This window comes from Aegilops tauschii, chromosome 3, assembly GCF_002575655.3.
Source record: "Aegilops tauschii subsp. strangulata cultivar AL8/78 chromosome 3, Aet v6.0, whole genome shotgun sequence".
NCBI classification, from domain to species: Eukaryota; Viridiplantae; Streptophyta; class Magnoliopsida; order Poales; family Poaceae; genus Aegilops; species Aegilops tauschii.
Window position 1 is genome coordinate 4,082,871 of NC_053037.3, and position 22,953 is coordinate 4,105,823.

Consider the following 22,953-nt stretch of genomic DNA (forward strand, 5'->3'; position numbering starts at 1 on the left):
TAACTTCAATATTGAAATACAACACCACGATGACTCGACTCGGTCGTGTATCACTAATTTCAGTACTAAAATTTAGTATTGTGATTATCCACATTAATATATCAATATTGGTTTCAATACTGAAATATGAAATGACGATCATCACACTCAGTTGTATATCACTAATTTTGGTATTAAGATTCAGTATTGCGATTATCCACTAATATTTCAATACTGTTTCAAGACTTAAAAACAAAACGATGATCATGAGACTTAGCTGTATATCACAAATTTGTTACTAATATTCGGTACTGTGATTATCCATGTAAATATTGCAGTATTGATTTCAGTACTAAAAAACAGCTGGATGAATGCATGACTCAATTCTATATCACTAATTTTGGTACTAAAATATAGCATTGAGATTAACCACGTTAATATTTCAATACTGAAAAACAGCACCACGATGACCCGACTGAGTTGTAAATTTCTAATTTCGGTACTAAAATTCAGTATTGTGATTATCCACCTTAATATTTCAATATTGATTTCAGTACTGAAATATAGCACCAAGATGACCCGACTATGTTTTACATCACTCATTTCGGTAATAAAATTCAGTATTGCGATTATCCACTTTAATACTAATTTCAGTACTGAAAAACAAAACGACGATCACCCGACTCACTTCTATATCACTAATTTCGGTATAAATTTTACTATTGCGATTATCCATGTTATTATTTAAGTATTAATTTGGGTACTCAAAAATAGGTTGACTAACACCTGACTCGGTTCTGTATCACTAATTTCAGTACTAAAACTTAGTATTGTGATTATCCACGTTAATATTTAATATTGAAATCCGCACCACGATGACCCGACTCGATTCTATATCACTAATTTCGGTACTAAAATTCAGTGTTCCGATTATCCACGTTAATATTTCAGTACTGATTTCAATACTGAACTAGATCACCAAGATGACTCGACTATGTTCTATATCACTCATTTCGGTACTCGAATTCAGTATTGCGATTATCCACCTTAATATTTCAAAACTGATTTCAGTACTGAAATACAAAACGAGATCACCCGACTCACTTGTATATCACTAATTTTGGTACTATAATTCAGTATTGTGATTCTTCACATTAATTTTTAAATACTGATTTCAATACGAAAAATAGCACTAGGATGACCTGACTCAGTTTTATATCACTAATTTCGGTATAAAATTCAGTATTGCGATTATCAATGTTAATATGTCAGTATTGATTTGAGTACTAAAAAATAGCATGACTAACACCTCACTCAGTTCTATATCACTAATTTTGGTATTAAAACTCAGTATTATGATTATACATGTTAACATTTCCGTACTGACTTCAATACTGAAATACAGCACCACGATGACCCGACTCGGTCGTGTATCACTAATTTCAGTACTAAAATTTAGTATTGTGATTATCCACATTAATATATCAATATTGGTTTCAATACTGAAATATAAAATGACGATCATCACACTCAGTTGTATATCACTATTTTTGGTATTAAGATTCAGTATTGCGATTATCCACTAATATCTCAATACTGATTTCAAGACTTAAAAACAAAACGATGATCACGAGACTTAGGTGTATATCAGAAATTTGTTACTAATATTTGGTACTGCGATTATCCATGTAAATATTGCAGTATTGATTTCAGTACTGAAAAACAGCTAGATGAACGCGTGACTCAATTCTATATCACTAATTTTGTTACTAAAATATAGTATTGAGATTAACCACGTTAATATTTCAATACTGAAAAACAGCACCACGATGACCCGACTGAGTTGTAAATTTCTAATTTCGGTACTAAAATTCAGTATTGTGATTATCCACCTTAATATTTCAATATTGATTTCAGTACTGAAATATAGCACCAAGATGACCCGACTATGTTTTACATCACTCATTCCGGTAATAAAATTCAGTATTGCGATTATCGACATTAATACTGATTTCAGTACTGAAAAACAAAACAACGATCACCCGACTCACTTCTATATCACTAATTTCGGCATAAATTTTACTATTGCAATTATCCATGTTATTATTTAAGTATTAATTTGGGTACTCAAAAATAGGTTGACTAACACCTCACTCGGTTCTATATCACTAATTTCAGTACTAAAACTTAGTATTGTGATTATCCACGTTAATATTTAATATTGAAAACCGCACCACGATGACCCGACTCGATTGTATATCACTAATTTCGGTACTAAAATTCAGTGTATCATTATCCACGTTACTATTTCATTACTGATTTCAATACTGAAGTAGATCACCAAGATGACCCGACTATGTTCTATATCACTCATTTCGGTACTGAAATTCAGTATTGCGATTATCCACCTTAATATTTCAATACTGATTTCAGTACTGAAATACAAAACGAGATCACCCGACTCACTTGTATATCACTAATTTTGGTACTAGAATTCAGTATTGTGATTCTTCACGTTAATTTTTCAATACTGATTTCAATACTAAAAATAGCACTAGGATGACTTGACTCTGTTTTATATCACCAATTTCGGTATAAAATTCAGGATTGCGATTATCAATGTTAATATGTCAGTATTGATTTGAGTACTAAAAAATAGCATGACTAACACCTCACTCAGTTCTATATCACAAATTTTGGTATTAAAACTCAGTATTACGATTATACATGTTAACATTTCCGTACTGACTTCAATACTGAAATACAGCACCACGATGACCCGACTCGGTCGTGTATCACTAATTTCAGTACTAAAATTTAGTATTGTGATTATCCACATTAATATATCAATATTGGTTTCAATACTGAAATATAAAATGACGATCATCACACTCAGTTGTATATCACTATTTTTGGTATTAAGTTTCAGTATTGCGATTATCCACTAATATTTCAATACTAATTTCAAGACTTAAAAACAAAACGATGATCACGAGACTTAGTTGTATATCACAAATTTGTTACTAATATTCGGTACTGCGATTATCCATGTAAATATTGCAGTATTGATTTCAGTACTGAAAAACAGCTGGATGAACGCATGACTCAATTCTATATCACTAATTTTGTTACTAAAATATAGCATTGAGATTAACCACGTTAATATTTCAATACTGAAAAACAGCACCACGATGACCCGACTGAGTTGTAAATTTCTAATTTCGGTACTAAAATTCAGTATTGTGATTATCCACCTTAATATTTCAATATTGATTTCAGTAATGAAATATAGCACCAAGATGACCCGACTATGTTTTACATCACTCATTTCGGTAATAAAATTCAGTATTGCGATTATCGACTTTAATACTGATTTCAGTACTGAAAAACAAAACAACGATCACCCGACTCACTTCTATATCACTAATTTCGGCATAAATTTTACTATTGCGATTATCCATGTTATTATTTAAGTATTAATTTGGGTACTCAAAAATAGGTTGACTAACACCTCACTCGGTTCTATATCACTAATTTCAGTACTAAAACTTAGTATTGTGATTATCCACGTTAATATTTAATATTGAAAACCGCACCACGATGACCCGACTCGATTGTATATCACTAATTTCGGTACTAAAATTCAGTGTTCCAATTATCCACGTTAATATTTCAGTACTGATTTCAATACTGAACTAGATCACCAAGATGACTCGACTATGTTCTATATCACTCATTTCGGTACTGCAATTCAGTATTGCGATTATCCACCTTAATATTTCAATACTGATTTCAGTACTGAAATACAAAACGAGATCACCCGACTCACTTGTATATCACTAATTTTGGTAGTAGAATTCAGTATTGTGATTCTTCACATTAATTTTTCAATGCTGATTTCAATACGAAAATAGCACTAGGATGACCTGACTCAGTTCTATATCACTAATTTCGGTAGAAAATTCAGTATTGCGATTATCAATGTTAATATGTCAGTATTGATTTGAGTACTAAAAAATAGCATGACTAACACCTCACTCAGTTCTATATCACTAATTTTGGTATTAAAACTCAGTATTATGATTATACATGTTAACATTTCCGTACTGACTTCAATACTGAAATACAGCACCACGATGACCCGACTCGGTCGTGTATCACTAATTTCAGTACTAAAATTTAGTATTGTGGTTATCCACATTAATATATCAATATTGGTTTCAATACTGAAATATAAAATGACGATCATCACACTCAGTTGTATATCACTAATTTTTGTATTAAGATTCAGTATTGTGATTATCCACTAATATTTCAATACTGATTTCAAGACTTAAAAACGAAACGATGATCACGAGACTTAGTTGTATATCACAAATTTGTTACTAATATTCGGTACTGCGATTATCTATGTAAATATTGCAGTATTGATTTCAGTACTGAAAAACAGCTGGATGAATTCATGACTCAATTCTATATCACTAATTTTGTTACTAAAATATAGCATTGAGATTAACCACGTTAATATTTCAATACTGAAAAACAGCACCACGATGACCCGACTGAGTTCTAAATTTCTAATTTCGGTACTAAAATTCAGTATTGTGATTATCCACCTTAATATTTCAATATTGATTTCAGTACTGAAATATGGCACCAAGATGACCTGACTATGTTTTACATCACCCATTTCGGTAATAAAATTCAGTATTGCGATTATCCACTTTAATACTGATTTCAGTACTAAAAAACAAAACGACGATCACCCGACTCACTTCTATATCAGTAATTTCGGTATAAGTTTTACTATTGCGACTATCCTTGTTAGTATTTCAGTATTAATTTGGGTACTCAAAAATAGGTTGACTAACACCTGACTCGGTTCTATATCACTAATTTCAGTACCAAAACTTAGTATTGTGATTATCCACGTTAATATTTAATATCGAAAACCGCACCACGATGACCCGACTCGATTGTATATCACTAATTTCGGTACTAAAATTCAGTGTTCTGATTATCCACGTTAATATTTCAGTACTGATTTCAATACTGAACTAGATCACCAAGATGACCCGACTATGTTCTATATCACTCATTTCGGTACTGAAATTCAGTATTGCGATCCACCTTAATATTTCAATACTGATCTCAGTACTGAAATACAAAACGAGATCACCCGACTCACTTGTATATCACTAATTTTGGTACTATAATTCAGTGTTGTGATTTTTCGCGTTAATTTTACAATACTGATTTCAATACGAAAAATAGCACTAGGATGACCTGACTCAGTTTTATATCACTAATTTCGGTATAAAATTCAGTATTGCGATTATCAATGTTAATATGTCAGTATTGATTTGAGTACTAAAAAATAGCATGACTAACACCTCACTCAGTTCTATATCACTAATTTTGGAATTAAAACTCAGTATTATGATTATACATGTTAACATTTCCGTACTAACTTCAATACTGAAATACAGCACCAGGATGACCCGACTCGGTCGTGTATCACTAATTTCAGTACTAAAATTTAGTATTGTGGTTATCCACATTAATATATCAATATTGGTTTCAATACTGAAATATAAAATGACGATCATCACACTCAGTTGTATATCACTAATTTTTGTATTAAGATTCAGTATTGTGATTATCCACTAATATTTCAATACTGATTTCAAGACTTAAAAACGAAACGATGATCACGAGACTTAGTTGTATATCACAAATTTGTTACTAATATTCGGTACTGCGATTATCTATGTAAATATTGCAGTATTGATTTCAGTACTGAAAAACAGCTGGATGAACGCATGACTCAATTCTATATCACTAATTTTGTTACTAAAATATAGCATTGAGATTAACCACGTTAATATTTCAATACTGAAAAACAGCACCACGATGACCCGACTGAGTTGTAAATTTCTAATTTCGGTACTAAAATTCAGTATTGTGATTATCCACCTTAATATTTCAATATTGATTTCAGTACTGAAATATGGCACCAAGATGACCTAACTATGTTTTACATCACCCATTTCGGTAATAAAATTCAGTATTGCGATTATCCACTTTAATACTGATTTCAGTACTAAAAAACAAAACGACGATCACCCGACTCACTTCTATATCACTAATTTCGGTATAAGTTTTACTATTGCGACTATCCTTGTTAGTATTTCAGTATTAATTTGGGTACTCAAAAATAGGTTGACTAACACCTGACTCGGTTCTATATCACTAATTTCAGTACCAAAACTTAGTATTGTGATTATCCACGTTAATATTTAATATCGAAAACCGCACCACGATGACCCGACTCGATTGTATATCACTAATTTCGGTACTAAAATTCAGTGTTCTGATTATCCACGTTAATATTTCAGTACTGATTTCAATACTGAACTAGATCACCAAGATGACCCGACTATGTTCTATATCACTCATTTCGGTACTGAAATTCAGTATTGCGATCCACCTTAATATTTCAATACTGATCTCAGTACTGAAATACAAAACGAGATCACCCGACTCACTTGTATATCACTAATTTTGGTACCATAATTCAGTGTTGTGATTCTTCGCGTTAATTTTTCAATACTGATTTCAGTACGAAAAATAGCACTAGGATGACCTGACTCGGTTTTATATCACTGATTTCGGTATAAAATTCAGTATTGCGATTATCAATGTTAATATATCAGTATTGATTTGAGTACTAAAAAATAGCATGACTAACACCTCACTCAGTTCTATATCACTAATTTTGGAATTTAAACTCAGTATTATGATTATACATGTTAACATTTCCGTACTAACTTCAATACTGAAATACAGCACCACGATGACCCGACTCGGTCGTGTATCACTAATTTCAGTACTAAAATTTAGTATTGTGGTTATCCACATTAATATATCAATATTGGTTTCAATACTGAAATATAAAATGACGATCATCACACTCAGTTGTATATCACTAATTTTTGTATTAAGATTCAGTATTGTGATTATCCACTAATATTTCAATACTGATTTCAAGACTTAAAAACGAAACGATGATCACGAGACTTAGTTGTATATCACAAATTAATTACTAATATTCGGTACTGCGATTATCTATGTAAATATTGCAGTATTGATTTCAGTACTGAAAAATAGCTGGATGAACGCATGACTCAATTCTATATCACTAATTTTGTTACTAAAATATAGCATTGAGATTAACCACGTTAATATTTCAATACTGAAAAACAGCACCACGATGACCCGACTGAGTTGTAAATTTCTAATTTCGGTACTAAAATTCAATATTGTGATTATCCACCTTAATATTTCAATATTGATTTCAGTACTGAAATATGGCACCAAGATGACCCGACTATGTTTTACATCACCCATTTCGGTAATAAAATTCAGTATTGCGATTATCCACTTTAATACTGATTTCAGTACTAAAAAACAAAACGACGATCACCCGACTCACTTCTATATCACTAATTTCGGTATAAGTTTTACTATTGCGACTATCCTTGTTAGTATTTCAGTATTAATTTGGGTACTCAAAAATAGGTTGACTAACACCTGACTCGGTTCTATATCACTAATTTCAGTACCAAAACTTAGTATTGTGATTATCCACGTAATATTTAATATCGAAAACCGCACCACGATGACCCGACTCGATTGTATATCACTAATTTCGGTACTAAAATTCAGTGTTCTGATTATCCACGTTAATATTTCAGTACTGATTTCAATACTGAACTAGATCACCAAGATGACCCGACTATGTTCTATATCACTCATTTCGATACTGAAATTCAGTATTGCGATTATCCACCTTAATATTTCAATACTGATCTCAGTACTGAAATACAAAACGAGATCACCCGACTCACTTGTATATCACTAATTTTGGTACTATAATTCAGTATTGTGATTCTTCACGTTAATTTTTCAATACTGATTTCAATACTAAAAATAGCACTAGGATGACCTGACTCAGTTTTATATCACTAATTTTCGGCATAAAATTCAGTATTGCGAATATCAATATTAATATGTCAGTATTGATTTGAGTACTAAATAATAGCATGATTAACACCTCACTCAGTTCTATATCACTAATTTTGGTATTAAAACTCAGTATTATGATTATACATGTTAACATTTTCGTACTGACTTTAATACTTTAATACTGATTTCAGTACTGAAAAACAAAATGATGATCACCCGACTCACTTCTATATCACTAATTTCGGTATAAATTTTACTATTGCGATTATCCATGTAAGTATTTAAGTATTAATTTGAGTACTCAAAAATAGCTTGACTAACACCTGACTCGGTTCTATATCACTAATTTCAGTACAAAAACTTAGTATTGTGATTATCCACGTTAATATTTAATATTGGAAACCGCACCACGATGACCCGACTCGATTGTATATCACTAATTTCAGTACTAAAATTCGGTGTTATGATTATCCACGTTAATATTTCAGTATTGATTTCAATACTGAACTAGATCACCAAGATGACCCGACTATGTTCTATATCACTCATTTCGGTACTGAATTTCTGTATTGCGATTATCCACCTTAATATTTCAATACTGATTTAAGTACTGAAATACAAAACGAGATCACCCGACTCACTTGTATATCACTAATTTTGGTACTAGAATTCAGTATTGTGATTCTACACATTAATTTTTCAATACTGATTTCAATACGAAAAATAGCACTAGGATGACCTGACTCGGTTTTATATCACTAATTTCGGTATAAAATTCAGTATTGCGATTAGCAATGTTAATATGTCATTATTGATTTGAGTACTAAATAATAGCATGACTAACACCTCACTCAGTTCTATATCACTAATTTTGGTATTAAAACTCAGTATTATGATTATACATGTTAACATTTCTGTACTGACTTCAATACTGAAATACGGCACCACGATGACCCGACTCGGTCGTGTATCACTAATTTCAGTACTAATATTTACTATTGTGATTATCCACATTAATATATCAATATTGGTTTCAATACTGAAATATAAAATGACGATGATCACACTAAGTGGTATATCACTAATTTTGGTATTAAGATTCAGTATTGCGATTATCCACTAATATTTCAATACTGATTTCAAGACTTAAAAACAAAACGATGATCACGAGACTTAGCTGTATATCACAAATTTGTTACTAAATATTCGGTACTGCGATTATCCATATAAATATTGCAGTATTGATTTCAGTACTGAAAAACAGCCGGATGAACGCATGACTCAATTATATATCACTAATTTTGGTCCTAAAATATAGCATTGAGATTAACCATGTTAATATTTCAATACTGAAAAACAGCACCACGATGACCCGACTGAGTTGTAAATTTCTAATCTCGGTACTAAAATTCAGTATTGTGATTATCCACCTTAATATTTCAATATTGATTTCAGTACTGGAATATAGCACCAAGATGACCCGACTATGTTTTACATCACTCATTTCGGTACTAAAATTCAGTATTGCGATTATCCACTTTAATACTTTAATACTGATTTCAGTACTGAAAAACAAAACGACGATCACCCGACTCACTTCTATATCACTAATTTCGGTATAAATTTTACTATTGCGATTACCCGTATTAGTATTTCAGTATTAATTTGAGTACTCAAAAATAGCTTGACTAACACCTGACTCGGTTCTATATCACTAATTTCAGTACAAAAACTTAGTATTGTGATTATCCACGTTAATATTTAATATTAAAAACCGCACCACAATGACCCGACTCAATTGTATATCACTAATTTCAGTACTAAAATTCAGTGTTCTTATTATCCACGTTAATATTACAGTACTGATTTCAATACTGAACTAGATCACCAAGATGACCCGTATATGTTCTATATCACTCATTTCGGTACTGAAATTCAGTATTGCGATTATCCACCTTAATATTTCAATACTGATTTCAGTACTGAAATACAAAACGAGATCACCCGATTCACTTGTATATCACTAAATTTCGTACTAGAATTCAGTATTGTGATTCTTCACGTTAATTTTTCAATACTGATTTCAATACGAAAAATAGCACTAGGAACACCTGACTCAGTTTTATATCACTAATTTCGGTATAAAATTCAGTATTGCGAATATCAATGTTCATATGTCAGTATTGATTTGAGTACTAAAAATAGCATGACCAACACCTCACTCAGTTCTATATCACTAATTTTGGTATTAAAACTCAGTATTATGATTATACATGTTAACATTTCCGTACTGACTTCAATACTGAAATACAGCACCACGATGACCCGACTAGGTCGTGTATCACTAGTTTCAGTACTAAAATTTAGTATTGTGATTATCCACATTAATATATCAATAATGGTTTCAATACTGAAATATAAAATGACAACCGTCACACTCAGTTGTATATCACTAATTTTGGTATTAAGATTCAGTATTGCGATTATCCACTAATATTTCAGTAGTGATTTCAAGACTTAAAAACAAAACGATGATCACGAGACTTAGCCGTATATCACAAATTTGTTACTAATATTCGGTACTGCGATTATCCATGTAAATATTGCAGTATTGATTTTAGTACTAAAAAACAGCTGGATGAACGCATGACTCAATTATATATCTCTAATTTTGGTACTAAAATATAGCATTGAGATTAACCACGTTAATATTTCAATACTGAAAAAACAGCACCACGATGACCCGACTGAGTCGTAAATTTCTAATTTCGGTACTAAAATTCAGTATTGTGATTATCCACCTTAATATTTCAATATTGATTTCAGTACTATAATATAGCACCAAGATGACCCAACTATGTTTTACATCACTCATTTCGGTACTAAAATTCAGTATTGCGATTATCCACTTTAATACTTTAATACTGATTTCAGTACTGAAAAACAAAACGACGATCACCCGACTCACTTCTATATCACTAATTTCGGTATAAATTTTACTATTGCGATTATCCGTATTAGTATTTCAGTATTAATTTGAGTACTCAAAAATAGCTTGACTAACACCTGACTCGGTTCTATATCACTAATTTCAGTACAAAAACTTAGTATTGTGATTATCCACGTTAATATTTAATATTGAAAACCGCACCACAATGACCCGACTCAATTGTATATCACTAATTTCAGTACTAAAATTCAGTGTTCTTATTATCCACATTAATATTACAGTACTGATTTCAATACTGAACTAGATCACCAAGATGACCCGTATATGTTCTATATCACTCATTTCGGTACTGAAATTCAGTATTGCAATTATCCACCTTAATATTTCAATACTGATTTCAGTACTGAAATACAAAACGAGATCACCCGATTCACTTGTATATCACTAAATTTCGTACTAGAATTCAGTATTGTGATTCTTCACGTTAATTTTTCAATACTGATTTCAATACGAAAAATAGCACTAGGAACACCTGACTTAGTTTTATATCACTAATTTCGGTATAAAATTCAGTATTGCGAATATCAATGTTAATATGTCAGTATTGATTTGAGTACTAAAAATAGCATGACCAACACCTCACTCAGTTCTATATCACCAATTTTGGTATTAAAACTCAGTATTATGATTATACATGTTAACATTTCCGTACTGACTTCAATACTGAAATACAGCACCACGATGACCCGACTAGGTCGTGTATCACTAGTTTCAGTACTAAAATTTAGTATTGTGATTATCCACATTAATATATCAATAATGGTTTCAATACTGAAATATAAAATGACAACCGTCACACTCAGTTGTATATCACTAATTTTGGTATTAAGATTCAGTATTGCGATTATCCACTAATATTTCAGTAGTGATTTCAAGACTTAAAAACAAAACGATGATCACGAGACTTAGCCGTATATCACAAATTTGTTACTAATATTCGGTACTGCGATTATCCATGTAAATATTGCAGTATTGATTTCAGTACTAAAAAACAGCTGGATGAACGCATGACTCAATTATATATCACTAATTTTGGTACTAAAATATAGCATTGAGATTAACCACGTTAATATTTCAATACTGAAAAAACAACACCACGATGACCCGACTGAGTCGTAAATTTCTAATTTCGGTACTAAAATTCAGTATTGTGATTATCCACCTTAATATTTCAATATTGATTTCAGTACTATAATATAGCACCAAGATGACCCAACTATGTTTTACATCACTCATTTCGGTACTAAAATTCAGTATTGCGATTATCCACTTTAATACTTTAATACTGATTTCAGTACTGAAAAACAAAACGACGATCACCCGACTCACTTCTATATCACTAATTTCGGTATAAATTTTACTATTGCGATTATCCATGTTAGTATTTCAGTATTAATTTGAGTACTCAAAAATAGCTTGACTAACACCTGACTCGGTTCTATATCACTAATTTCAGCACTAAAACTTAGTATTGTGATTATCCACGTTAATATTTAATATTGAAAACCGCACCACGATGACCCGACTCGATTGTATATCACTAATTTTGGTACTAAAATTCAGTTGTCTAATTATCCACGTTAATATTTCAGTACTGATTTCAATACTGAACTAGATCACCAAGATGACCCGACTATGTTCTATATCACTCATTTCGGTACTGAAATTCTGTATTACGAATATCCACCTTAATATTTCAATACTAATTTCAGTACTGAAATACAAAACGGGATCACCCGACTCACTTGTATATCACTAATTTTGGTACTATAATTCAGTATTGCAATTCTTCACGTTAATTTTTCAATACTGATTTCAATACGAAAAATAGAACTAGGATGACCTGACTTGGTTTTATATCACTAATTTCGGTATAAAATTCAGTATTTCGATTATCAATGTTAATATGTCAGTATTGATTTGAGTACTAAATAATAGCATGACTAACACCTCACTCAATTCTATATCACTAATTTTTGTATTAAAACTCAGTATTATGATTATACATGTTAACATTTCCGTACTGACTTCAATACTGAAATACAGCACCACGATGACCCGACTCGGTCGTGTATCACTAATTTCAGTACTAATATTTAGTATTGCGATTATCCACATTAATATATCAATATTGGTTTAAATACTGAAATTTAAAATGACGATGATCACACTCAGTTGTATATCACTAATTTTGGTATTAAGATTCAGTATTGCGATTATCCACAAATATTTCAATACTGATTTCAAGACTTGAAAACAAAACGATGATCACGAGACTGAGCTGTATATCACAAATTTGTTACTTATATTCGGTACTGCTATTTTCGATGTAAATATTGCAGTATTGATTTCCGTACTGAAAAACAGCTTGATGAACGCATGACTCAATTATATATCAGTAATTTTGGTACTAAAATATAGCATTGAGATTAACCACGTTAATATTTCAATACTGAAAAACAGCACCACGATGACCCGACTGAGTTGTAAATTTCTAATTTCGGTACTAAAATTCAGTATTGTGATTATCCACCTTAATATTTCAATATTGATTTCAGTACTGAAATATAGCACCAAGATGACCCGACTATGTTTTACATCACTCATTTCGGTCCTAAAATTCAGTATTGTGATTATCCACTTTAGTACTTTAATACTGATTTCAGTACTGAAAAACAAAACGACGATCACCCGACTCACTTCTATATCACTAATTTCGGTATAAATTTTACTATTGCGATTATCCATGTTAGTATTTCAGTATTAATTTGAGTACTCAAAAATAGCTTGACTAACACCTGACTCGGTTCTATATCACTAATTTCAGTACTAAAACATAGTATTGTGATTATCCATGTTAATATTTAATATTGAAAACCGCACCACGATGACCCGACTCGATTGTATATCACTAATTCCGGTACTAAAATTCAGTGTTCTGATTATCCACGTTAATATTTCAGTACTGATTTCAATACTGAACTAGATCACCAAGATGACCCGACTAAGTTCTATATCACTCATTTCGGTACTGAAATTCAGTATTGCGATTATCCACCTTAATATTTCAATACTGATTTCAGTACTGAAATACAAAACGACATCGCCCGACTCACTGGGATATCACTAATGTTGGTACTAGAAGTCAGTATTGTGATTCTTCACGTTACTTTTTCAATACTGATTTCAATACTAAAAATAGCACTAGGATGACCTGACTCAGTTTTATATCACTAATTTCGGTATAAAATTCAGTATTGCGATTATCAATGTTAATATGTCAGTATTGATTGGAGTACTAAAAACTAGCATGACTAACACCTCACTCAGTTCTATATCACTAATTTTGGTATTAAAACTCAGTATTATGATTATACATGTTAACATTTCCGTACTGACTTCAATACTGAAATACAGCACCAGGATGACCCGACTCGGTCGTGTATCACTAATTTCAGTACTAAAATTTAGTATTGTGATTATTCACATTAATATATCAATATTCGTTTCAATACTGAAATACAAAATGGCGATCATCAAACTCAGTTGTATCACTAATTTTGTTATTAAGATTCAGTATTGTGATTATCCACTAATATTTCAATATTGATTTCAAGACTTAAAAAGAAAACGATGATCACGAGACTTAGCTGTATACCACAAATTTGTTACTAATATTCGGTACTGCGATTATCCATGTAAATATTGCAGTATTGATTTCAGTACTGTAAAATAGCTGGATGAACGCATGACTCAATTATATATCACTAAATTTGGTACTAAAATATAGCATTGAGATTAACCACGTTAATATTTGAATACTGAAAAAACAGCACCACGATGACCCTGCTGAGTTGTAAATTTCTAATTTCGGTACTAAAATTCAGTATTGTGATTATCCACCTTAATATTTCAATATTGATTTCAGTACTGAAATATAGCACCAAGATGACCCGACTATGATTTACATCACCCATTTCGGTACTAAAATTCAGTATTGCGATTATACACTTTAATACTTTAATACTAATTTCAGTACTGAAAAACAAAACGACGATCACCCGACTCACTTCTATATCACTAATTTCGGTATAAATTTTACTATTGCGATTATCCATGTTAGTATTTCAGTATTAATTTGAGTACTAAAAAATAGGTTCACTAACACCTGACTCGATTCTATACCACTAATTTCAGTACTAAAACTTAGTATTGTGATTATCCACGTTAATATTTAATATTGAAAACCACACCACGATGACCCGACTCGATTGTATATCACTAATTTCGGTACTAAAATTCAGTGTTCTGATAATCCACGTTAATATTTCAGTACTGATTTCAATATTGAACTAGATCACCAAGATGACCCGACTATGTTCTATATCACTCATTTCGGTACTGAAATTCAGTATTGCGATTATCCACCTTAATATTTCAATACTGATTTCAGTATTGAAATACAAAACGGGATTACCCGACTCACTTGTATATCACTAATTTTGGTACTAGAATTCAGTATTGTTGTTCTTCATGTTAATTTTTCGATACTGATTTCAATACTAAAAATAGCACTAGGATGACCTGACTCAGTTTTATATCACTAATTTCGGTATAAAATTCAGTATTGCGATTATCAATGTTAATATGTCAGTATTGATTTGAGTACTAAAAATAGCATGACTAACACCTCACTCAGTTCTATATAACTAATTTTGGTATTAAAACTCAGTATTATGATTATACATGTTAACATTTCCGTACTGACTTCAATACTGAAATACAGCACCACGATGACCCGACTAGGTCGTGTATCACTAATTTCAGTACTAAAATTTAGTATTGTGATTATCCACATTAATATATCAATATTGGTTTAAATACTGAAATATAAAATGACAACCGTCACACTCAGTTGTATATCACTAATTTTGGTATTAAGATTCAGTATTGCGATTATCCACTAATATTTCAGTAGTGATTTCAAGACTTAAAAACAAAACGATGATCACGTGACTTAGCCGTATATCACAAATTTGTTACTAATATTCGGTACTGCGATTATCCATGTAAATATTGCAGTATTGATTTCAGTACTAAAAAACAGCAGGATGAACGCATGACTCAATTATATATCACTAATTTTGGTACAAAAATATAGCATTGAGATTAACCATGTTAATATTTCAATACTGAAAAAACAGCACCACGATGACCCGACTGAGTTGTAAATTTCTAATTTCAGTACTAAAATTCAGTATTGTGATTATCCACCTTAATATTTCAATATTGATTTCAGTACTGAAATATAGCACCAAGATGACCCGACTATGTTGTACATCACTCATTTCAGTACTAAAATTCAGTATTGCGATTATCCACTTTAATACTTTAATACTGATTTCAGTACTGAAAAACAGAACGACGATCACCCGACTCACTTCTATATCACTAATTTCGGTATAAATTTTAACTATTGCGATTATCCATGTTAGTATTTCAGTATTAATTTGAGTACTCAAAAATAGCTTGACTAACACCTGACTCGGTTCTATATCACTAATTTCAATACTAAAACATAGTATTGTGATTATCCACGTTAATATTTAATATTGAAAACCGCACCACGATGACCCGACTCGATTGTATATCACTAATTCCGGTACTAAAATTCAGTGTTCTGATTATCCACGTTAATATTTTAGTACTGATTTCAATACTGAACTAGATCACCAAGATGACCCGACTAAGTTCTATATCACTCATTTCGGTACTTAAATTCAGTATTGCGATTATCCACCTTAATATTTCAATACTGATTTCAGTACTGAAATACAAAACGAGATCGCCCGACTCACTAGGATATCACTAATGTTGGTACTAGAAGTCAGTATTGTGATTCTTCACGTTACTTTTTCAATACTGATTTCAATACTAAAAATAGCACTAGGATGACCTGACTCAGTTTTATATCACTAATTTCGGTATAAAATTCAGTATTGCGATTATCAATGTTAATATGTCAGTATTGATTTGAGTACTAAAAACTAGCATGACTAACACCTCACTCAGTTCTATATCACTAATTTTGGTATTAAAACTCAGTATTATGATTATACATGTTAACATTTCCGTACTGACTTCAATACTGAAATACAGCACCAGGATGACCCGACTCGGTCGTGTATCACTAATTTCAGTACTAAAATTTAGTATTGTGATTATCCACATTAATATATCAATATTCGTTTCAATACTGAAATACAAAATGGCGATCATCAAACTCAGTTGTATCACTAATTTTGTTATTAAGATTCAGTATTGTGATTATCCACTAATATTTCAATATTGATTTCAAGACTTAAAAAGAAAACGATGATCACGAGACTTAGCTGTATACCACAAATTTGTTACTAATATTCGGTACTGCGATTATCCATGTAAATATTGCAGTATTGATTTTAGTACTGTAAAATAGCTGGATGAACGCATGACTCAATTATATATCACTAAATTTGGTACTAAAATATAGCATTGAGATTAACCACGCTAATATTTGAATACTGAAAAAACAGCACCACGATGACCCAACTGAGTTGTAAATTTCTAATTTCGGTACTAAAATTCAGTATTGTGATTATCCACCTTAATATTTCAATATTGATTTCAGTACTGAAATATAGCACCAAGATGACCCGACTATGATTTACATCACCCATTTCGGTACTAAAATTCAGTATTGCGATTATACACTTTAATACTTTAATACTAATTTCAGTACTGAAAAACAAAACGACGATCACCCGACTCACTTCTATATCACTAATTTCGGTATAAATTTTACTATTGCGATTATCCATGTTAGTATTTCAGTATTAATTTGAGTACTAAAAAATAGGTTCACTAACACCTGACTCGATTCTATACCACTAATTTCAGTACTAAAACTTAGTATTGTGATTATCCACGTTAATATTTAATATTGAAAACCACACCACCATGACCCGACTCGATTGTATATCACTAATTTCGGTACTAAAATTCAGTGTTCTGATAATCCACGTTAATATTTCAGTACTGATTTCAATATTGAACTAGATCACCAAGATGACCCGACTATGTTCTATATCACTCATTTCGGTACTGAAATTCAGTATTGCGATTATCCACCTTAATATTTCAATACTGATTTCAGTATTGAAATACAAAACGGGATTACCCGACTCACTTGTATATCACTAATTTTGGTACTAGAATTCAGTATTGTTGTTCTTCATGTTAATTTTTCGATACTGATTTCAATACTAAAAATAGCACTAGGATGACCTGACTCAGTTTTATATCACTAATTTCGGTATAAAATTCAGTATTGCGATTATCAATGTTAATATGTCAGTATTGATTTGAGTACTAAAAATAGCATGACTAACACCTCACTCAGTTCTATATAACTAATTTTGGTATTAAAACTCAGTATTATGATTATACATGTTAACATTTCCGTACTGACTTCAATACTGAAATACAGCACCACGATGACCCGACTAGGTCGTGTATCACTAATTTCAGTACTAAAATTTAGTATTGTGATTATCCACATTAATATATCAATATTGGTTTAAATACTGAAATATAAAATGACAACCGTCACACTCAGTTGTATATCACTAATTTTGGTATTAAGATTCAGTATTGCGATTATCCACTAATATTTCAGTAGTGATTTCAAGACTTAAAAACAAAACGATGATCACGTGACTTAGCCGTATATCACAAATTTGTTACTAATATTCGGTACTGCGATTATCCATGTAAATATTGCAGTATTGATTTCAGTACTAAAAAACAGCAGGATGAACGCATGACTCAATTATATATCACTAATTTTGGTACTAAAATATAGCATTGAGATTAACCATGTTAATATTTCAATACTGAAAAAACAGCACCACGATGACCCGACTGAGTTGTAAATTTCTAATTTCAGTACTAAAATTCAGTATTGTGATTATCCACCTTAATATTTCAATATTGATTTCAGTACTGAAATATAGCACCAAGATGACCCGACTATGTTTTACATCACTCATTTCAGTACTAAAATTCAGTATTGCGATTATCCACTTTAATACTTTAATACTGATTTCAGTACTGAAAAACAGAACGACGATCACCCGACTCACTTCTATATCACTAATTTCGGTATAAATTTTACTATTGCGATTATCCATGTTAGTATTTCAGTATTAATTTGAGTACTCAAAAATAGCTTGACTAACACCTGACTCGGTTCTATATCACTAATTTCAGTACTAAAACATAGTATTGTGATTATCCACGTTAATATTTAATATTGAAAACCGCACCACGATGACCCGACTCGATTGTATATCACTAATTCCGGTACTAAAATTCAGTGTTCTGATTATCCACGTTAATATTTCAGTACTGATTTCAATACTGAACTAGATCACCAAGATGACCCGACTAAGTTCTATATCACTCATTTCGGTACTGAAATTCAGTATTGCGATTATCCACCTTAATATTTCAATACTGATTTCAGTACTGAAATACAAAACGAGATCGCCCGACTCACTGGGATATCACTAATGTTGGTACTAGAATTCAGTATTGTGATTCTTCACGTTAGTTTTTCAATACTAATTTCAATACTAAAAATAGCACTAGGATGACCTGACTCAGTTTTATATCACTAATTTCGGTATAAAATTCAGTATTGCGATTATCAATGTTAATATGTCAGTATTGATTTGAGTACTAAAAACTAGCATGACTAACACCTCACTCAGTTCTATATCACTAATTTTGGTATTAAAACTCAGTATTATGATTATACATGTTAACATTTCCGTACTGACTTCAATACTGAAATACAGCACCAGGATGACCCGACTCGGTCGTGTATCACTAATTTCAGTACTAAAATTTAGTATTGTGATTATCCACATTAATATATCAATATTCGTTTCAATACTGAAATACAAAATGGCGATCATCAAACTCAGTTGTATCACTAATTTTGTTATTAAGATTCAGTATTGTGATTATCCACTAATATTTCAATATTGATTTCAAGACTTAAAAAGAAAACGATGATCACGAGACATAGCTGTATACCACAAATTTGTTACTAATATTCGGTACTGCGATTATCCATGTAAATATTGCAGTATTGATTTCAGTACTGTAAAATAGCTCGATGAACGCATGACTCAATTATATATCACTAAATTTGGTACTAAAATATAGCATTGAGATTAACCACGTTAATATTTGAATACTGAAAAAACAGCACCACGATGACCCAACTGAGTTGTAAATTTCTAATTTCGGTACTAAAATTCAGTATTGTGATTATCCACCTTAATATTTCAATATTGATTTCAGTACTGAAATATAGCACCAAGATGACCCGACTATGATTTACATCACCCATTTCGGTACTAAAATTCAGTATTGCGATTATACACTTTAATACTTTAATACTAATTTCAGTACTGAAAAACAAAACGACGATCACCCGACTCACTTCTATATCACTAATTTCGGTATAAATTTTACTATTGCGATTATCCATGTTAGTATTTCAGTATTAATTTGAGTACTAAAAAATAGGTTGACTAACACCTGACTCGATTCTATACCACTAATTTCAGTACTAAAACTTAGTATTGTGATTATCCACGTTAATATTTAATATTGAAAACCACACCACGATGACCCGACTCGATTGTATATCACTAATTTCAGTACTAAAATTCAGTGTTCTGATAATCCACGTTAATATTTCAGTACTGATTTCAATACTGAACTAGATCACCAAGATGACCCGACTATGTTCTATATCACTCATTTCGGTACTGAAATTCAGTATTGCGATTATCCACCTTAATATTTCAATACTGATTTCAGTACTGAAATACAAAACGGGATTACCCGACTCACTTGTATATCACTAATTTTGGTACTAGAATTCAGTATTGTGGTTCTTCATGTTAATTTTTCGATACTGATTTCAATACTAAAAATAGCACTAGGATGACCTGACTCAGTTTTATATCACTAATTTCGGTATAAAATTCAGTATTGATTTGAGTACTAAAAATAGCATGACTAACACCTCACTCAGTTCTATATAACTAATTTTGGTATTAAAACTCAGTATTATGATTATACATGTTAACATTTCCGTACTGACTTCAATACTGAAATACAGCACCACGATGACCCGACTCGGTCGTGTATCACTAATTTCAGTACTAAAATTTAGTATTGTGATTATCCACATTAATATATCAATATTGGTTTAAATACTGAAATATAAAATGACAACCGTCACACTCAGTTGTATATCACTAATTTTGGAATTAAGATTCAGTATTGCGATTATCCACTAATATTTCTATACTGATTTCAAGACATAAAAACAAAACGATGATCACGAGACTTAGTTGTATATCACTAATTTGGTACTAATATTCGGTACTGCGATTATCCATGTAAATATTGCAGTATTGATTTCAGTACTGAAAAACAGCTGGATGAACGCATGGCTCAATTCTATATCACTAATTTTGGTACTAAAATATAGCATTGAGATTAACCACGTTAATATTTCAATACTGGAAAAACAGCACCACGATGACCCGACTGAGTTGTAAATTTCTAATTTCGGTACTGACTTCAATACTGAAATACACCTGACTCAAAAATAGCTTGACTGACACCTGACTCGGTACTATATCACTAATTTCAGTACTAAAACATAGTACTGTGATTATCCACGTTAATATTTAATATTGAAAACCGCACCATGATGACCCGACTCGATTCTATATCACTAATTTCGGTACTAAAATTCGGTGTTCTAATTATCTACGTTAATATTTTAGTACTGATTTCAATACTGAACTAGATCACCAAGATGACCCGACTATCTTCTATATCACTCATTTCGGTACTGAAATTCAGTATTGCGATTATCCACCTTAATATTTCAATACTGATTTCAGTACTGAAATACAAAACGAGATCACCCGAGTCACATGTATATCACTAATTTTGGTACTAGAATTCAGTATTGTGATTCTTCACGTTAATTTTTCAATACTGATTTCAATACTAAAAATAGCACTAGGATGACCTGACTCAGTTTTATATCACTAATTTCGGTATAAAATTAAGTATTGCGATTATCAATGTTAATATGTCAGTATTGATTTGAGTACTAAAAATAGCATGACTAACACCTCACTCAGTTCTATATAACTAATTTTGGTATTAAAACTCAGTATTATGATTATACATGTTAACATTTCCGTACTGACTTCAATACTGAAATACAGCACCAAGATGACCCGACTCGGTCGTGTATCACTAATTTCAGTACTAAAATTTAGTATTGGGATTATCCACATTAATATATCAATATCGGTTTAAATACTGAAATATAAAATGATGATCATCACTAATTTTGGTATTAAGATTCAGTATTGCGATTATCCACTAATATTTCTATACTGATTTCAAGACATAAAAACAAAACGATGATCACGAGACTTAGTTGTATATCACTAATTTGGTACTAATATTCGGTACTGCGATTATCCATGTAAATATTGCAGTATTGATTTCAGTACTGAAAAACAGCTGGATGAACGCATGGCTCAATTCTATATCACTAATTTTGGTACTAAAATATAGCATTGAGATTAACCACGTTAATATTTCAATACTGGAAAAACAGCACCATGATGACCCGACTGAGTTGTAAATTTCTAATTTCTGTACTGACTTCAATACTGAAATACACCTGACTCAAAAATAGCTTGACTGACACCTGACTCGGTACTATATCACTAATTTCAGTACTAAAACTTAGTACTGTGATTATCCACGTTAATATTTAATAT